Below are 5,785 nucleotides of genomic sequence, written 5' to 3' on the forward strand. Positions count from 1 at the left end.
GATCGAGAAAAGCCACAGGAGCACCTGGTCGATCGAGTGGATGCTTATCGATCGAGCAATAGAGACATCAAAAGTCCTCGATCGAGTGATTTAAAATCAATCGATCGAGTGAAATGAACAGGACACGGGAGTTTTCTAAACTTAAACTCTTAACTTCTTTTTCTATTTCATTTGCTTCCCTAATTCCGTCTAACCCTCCCCCTAATTGCGGTTTTAACTCCCCCAAATCCCCATTTTTCTTGCCCAAATCACCAAATCCATCACCTACATTCCATTGCTAGCATATTAATCTTCAAAAGCCCCTTGTTTTCCCCTCTATTTGTGCCCATTTTCTCGGTTTTAAAAGGGAATTAGGGTTTGCGGTTTTTCGACTGAAATCCGCCTTTGTTTTGCTTGATTCTTAAGGATTAATTGCATTTGTAGGTTTATCACCATCAAGTAAGTGTTCATTCACCCTCCTTGCATTCTCTCTTCGATTAATTCGAATTTCATGAGGTGATTTTGAATTAGGGTTCCGAAAATCCATGTTCAGTCGAAATTATTTTCGACTTAATTGCTTTTATATACCCTTAATTAGCTTGCTTGATGATTATATCCCAATTCCCATTGTTGTTACATGCTTGTTTCGAAATTTGCGCGAAATTTCCGCGATTAGGGCTTCTAAGTCGAATTTTTCGACTGTCAGACGGTCTCTATGCTGTCATGCTTTGTTTAACTTCAGTTCTTGCTTACTTGCTGCTGTTGTTAACTGTTTTCCCGTCCCCTATCGCCCTTGCATGCTGCTATTTCGAAAATTCTGAGGAATTGTTGGGTTTTGTCTTCTGTAAGTCGAATTTCTCGACTGATAGGGCCTTTACGTGCTGTCACATGCTGGTTAACGTGTTATTTTAGCCACGGTTAGCAGCCGTTCTTCTTATCATGCCCTTTGTGATGTTGCAGGATGGATACCAGTTCCTTCCCTTCTACTAGTACCACCTCCAGTCCGTCCTTGAGCGAGTCGGTGGCCCCTGCTGTTGCCACTAGCTCCGCCTTAGTCACCACTGCAGCTTCAGCTGTTATTTCTACACCTGCCAGGCCGTTCTCTCTGCTGGGTCGAGGAGCCACGCCTCGATTCCCGCAACCTGGCATGCTGCCACCTAGGCCGAGTCAGCCGGCTAGCCAGTTAGCCCTTACTTCCAGCCCTTCTCGGTCATGTTGTTACGGGAGAGGTCGCTCTCACCCCTTTACCAGGGATGCCCACGGTACGTTTCGCTTCCGCGGATCACCGGACTCGGTTATCCGCTTTGCTTCGTTGCCCTCTCTCCTCTACCCGTTTCATTGCACGGACTGACCTGGAGACCTTAGGAATTTATGAGGAGGTATGTAGTTTGTTGAACGGGACGGGTATGTCGGGTCTGATTACCATGCAGGAAGCTGCTATTCGTATCCCTACATACGAGTTTTTCAGCTCCTACTCTTTTGACACCGACTCTTACGATGCCAACCCCTCTAGTCCTTGCATTCACTTCCGACTCCGCAATGAGTCGCACCATTGGACTTTGGCCAGGTTTGGGGAGGTTCTTGGCCTCGTTAGTGACGGCCCCATCGACCCACCTCGGGATCTCCTTCAGCCGCTTTGGGCTGCACTTTCTCACACTCCTTACCCCACGCGGAAGGGAGCTCACGTTCACTTACCTGCTTCCCGTTACTTTTTGCGACTGATAGGAGAGACCATATTTGGGCGACCTGAGCCCAATAACGTGACCAACACTGAGCTAGCGATTCTCGCGGGGTACCTTAACATTGACTATGGTACCCCCTTTGTTCTAAACATTGCTTACTTGGTAGCTCAGCATTGGAACGGAATTGGGACGAGGGTCAAGACCTCTGTTCTCTGCGGCGGGTTAGTGACTAGGATTGCCCGCCATCTTTACCCCACTGAGCCTGGACTTACTGCGCCTCAAAAGCAGGCTTACCTTGACTTGGCTGCCATGGTTGACTTCGCCTGGTTCCCGAAGAAGGGCGTGAGGACGTGGAAGATTTGTGGTTCCACATCTGTTACCTTGCCGTGCCCTACCCTTCCTCTATTTTTACCGCTCCCGACTGCTGCTGAGGGAGCGAGGCCACCTCCACCCACTTACCACCTTACCTTCACCCCTACTTCTTCTTCTAGGAAGAGGAAGCGGGAGGCCGGAGAGTCATCTAGCCCTCGTGTTCGGACTCCGGCTCGGGATCGGACCCCACAGACTCCCACGCCTGCACCTCCACTTACCCCTCCTCCTTCTGGTTCGGCCTTGCCGGCCAATTTTGTTTGCCCTCCTGATTTAGGGGCGCCCGAGGTCATGGACCAAGGGCGTCGTGATGCCTTGATTCTGGATATATGCTGGTACCTTACTGAGATGAGACGGGATATGGACTTGGCTGTATTCCCGCTCTACGAGTTCCATATCCGAGCACGGCGACCGATTCCAGCAGGGTGGCCGCATCCCTCCTTCTACCGATACCCAGAGGGTGGGTACCCTCCACTCCCTTCTGACTCAGAGGACGAGGCGGAGGAGACACCGGTAGCACGAGAGGTGCGGTTGCGGGCTGAGCAGGCGGCACAGCGAGCTGCCAGAGAGGAGGCGAGCGACCCCCCGTTTACACCGGCTGCGGAGGATGAGGCTGGAGATGACGATTAGAGGTTCCCCTAGTTTGTTGCTGGTTTGGGGAAACCGTCTTGTTGACTCGTAGTACCAGGGAGATGGCGGTGCCGACGACGACGAGTAGCTACTGGTCTACTCACTTCCCCAGTTTTCTGGCTGGTTTGGGGAAGTTCGCGTTTTGTATGTTTTCTTACTCTTTTATTTTGTCTCCTTTATTTATTGCTTTTATTTTAATTGTTGGTTGTATATTCCCGATCCCCCACTTTTCTGCTGGTGTATGCTGGAGGACAACGAGGGCGTTGTCCGTTTTGGTTTGGGGAGGGTATTGCATCCTTTTGAGTCTGCATCTGCATTTGTTTTGCATTCACGTTTAATTTTTCAGCTTGCATTGTTGTTTATTTTCAATAAAAAATCAAAAAAATCCAAAAAAACTAGAAAATTTCAAAAATTCAAAAACATTTCACGTTTATTTTTGCATATAGGTTGAGTCGGAACGGTAGATTCCCGTGATGAAATTGCACTATAACTTGTCATTTTACTTGAGCCTTGCACTTTTATTGATAGTTATTAGCTTTGTCATACGCATAATCCACGAATTTCTGTTCAAATATAAGCTGACTGTTAGACTTGACCTATAAACTGGCAAACTACTTAAAAATTCTGAGATTTTAGAGCCACAACTGGTGCCATTTATGACCAGTTCATTAGGAATTTTGAGAGTAGTACTCCTTGCATAGCATGTTCATCTCATTTGCACATTTATGACATTCAATTTCTCGTCAAATGCACATATTCGGGTTTGTGGTTGGTGTCACATGCAGGGAGGGTCTTGCAAATTCCCCTTTCTTTATATCTTTCACCCATTTAGCTCCACATTAGCCAAAACTTGCCTTTTTGACCCATTAGCTACATTCCAAACTAAGCCTGCCTAGTCAAGCTAGTTAGTATGTTCTTTTGTGGTTTGTCTTCCATTGCAGTTTGGTCCGTAATTCTTGTTTGGAGTTGGTGTTTGTATTAAGGAAGGAGGAAAGAAGAAAAAAAAAGTATTGAAAAAAAAAGAGAGAAAGAAACGTGAAAGAAAGAAAAAAAATATATGAAAAACAGAGAAAAAAAAAAAAAAGCTGGAACGAAAAAAAAAGAAAAAAATTGTGAAAATAGTTGTACCCTCTTGTCAGAGTTGAGAAGATGTTTGAAGACGTACAATCAAAGAGGGTTGTTTGTTTCAGTCAGTTGTTTCAGACGGTGCTTTTAAAGAGGAAGTTTGTGACCGTCCGACTCCTCCGTTCTATCCCATATTTTTTGAGGAGATTGTGCTTTGAGTCTAGTGAGTTTTGTGCCATTGAAGGGCACTTGTACTTAGTTTTCAGTCAGTTGAGATCCGGATGGTTTCATTATGGTCCTGTTAGGAACTAGCTTGACGCTTTAACCTCCACTTTTCCATAACTTGTTTTGCCGTTTCTCACCTGAACCTCACTATTCCCATTTTATTTGCAAACCCTCGGCTGTGACGGACATTATCGGTTGGAATTTGTGCATTAGTACTTGAATTGTCTTTCATTTTTGTTGCATGCATGCTATGTAGGTCGCAGTTAGGTGAGTGACTGTCTTTTCTTCTCTCTTTTACATAATACATTTGCCCTTTGCTTCATGAGAGAAGAGTGACCACGTGAGAGTCCAGTTTTGTTGGTCTTGCAAGGTCGATAGGTCAGCTTTATTTCTGAACAGCTTATAATTCGTTTATGCATCGTCTTGCTTGGCTTTAATGTTGATTTTTGTTGCATTAAATTGGTTCAAGTAGACAAGTTAAGCTAGCTCTGAGTTATCATTTCCGTTCCATTAGTTTAGTTTTGAGTTTACTCGAGGGCGAGTAAAGGTTTGGTTTGGGGAGATTTGATACGTGCCTAATGTATAGTCTTTTTAGCCTATTTTCAAAGACGTATTCCTATGCATTTCTATCTTGTTTTTATGGTATTTTGCCCCGAATTGGCTACTTTGGTGTATTTTGTCCTTTTTGTAGGAATGATCGCGAAAGTAGTGGAACCACACTCCTTTTTGTCCTTTTTGCATGCATTTAGAGGAGACGGGATTGTCCCAGAGTGAGATACTGCACTTGGAAGCGTCATGGCACGCATTACGAGACACTTGGCTGAAGACGTGAGCTGAAATGAAGACATAGTCACTCGATCGAGCTGTTACCCAGTCGATCGAGTGGTTTCTGGACCCCCTGATGGTCGATCAAATTGTTCCTCAGTCGATCGAGTAAGCTGCACAAGACCAAGTTCTCGATCGAGTAGCCAATTGCTCGATCGAGTAACTTTTGCTGAGAAGATGGTCGATCGAGTGGTTTAATCCGCTCGATCGAGTGGTTTTTATGGACATGGGCTTTTAATCAGTCCGTGTGATGTTTATTTCGCAAACCTTAGTACTTTTTCTATTTAAACCTATGCTAATTAGATTTATGGACATCTCTTAATCTAGCTTTTACTTTATCTCTCACAGTAGAAAACTTTACTACGTTACTCTATTCCTTTCACTGTTATTTTGCTCTGGGGTTATTATTGCTCGGATTCAGTTGTTCTTTACGCCGGATTCGCACTGATTGTAATCCTTTCTCTCCCTTATTTAATAATAATCATTTGTTGCTTTAATTTCTCGATTGTGTTCTTATTCTCCTTTGCCCTAATTTTCATTATTGCGACTTATTGCTTATTCATTATGTTTTCTGCTGGAAATTTGCCTGTTGTTAGTTTAATTACCGATATGAGTAGCTAAACTCCCTTCATGTTGGGATTAGGGAATCTGCGGTAGAAAGATGACGATTTAGTAGATGAATTAGACGAATTAATCACGAGACTCTGTCACTATAGCAATTTAACTGTAATTCCCGACCTAGTTGAGTGCACGCTTCTATGTCACCCATTAATCTGGCTAAAATTAATCCTGGATCGAAAGATTGGACTAAATAGGCCTGCTATAAACAGTAGACTACCCTAATGAGGACGAAAGTTAAGTTAGTGGTATTTTAGGATAGAAAGTGGACCGAAATGACCTTTTAACATCCGTCTCACATTAGTTCGTCTGAGTCATTTACAGCTGAGTTATTGGACTACCGTAGTGAACCGAAATCCCGACATGTCCCTCTCTTCTTAATAGTTTAATCA

The sequence above is a fragment of the Silene latifolia genome, chromosome Y (genome assembly GCF_048544455.1).
Source record: "Silene latifolia isolate original U9 population chromosome Y, ASM4854445v1, whole genome shotgun sequence".
Lineage (NCBI taxonomy): Eukaryota > Viridiplantae > Streptophyta > Magnoliopsida > Caryophyllales > Caryophyllaceae > Silene > Silene latifolia.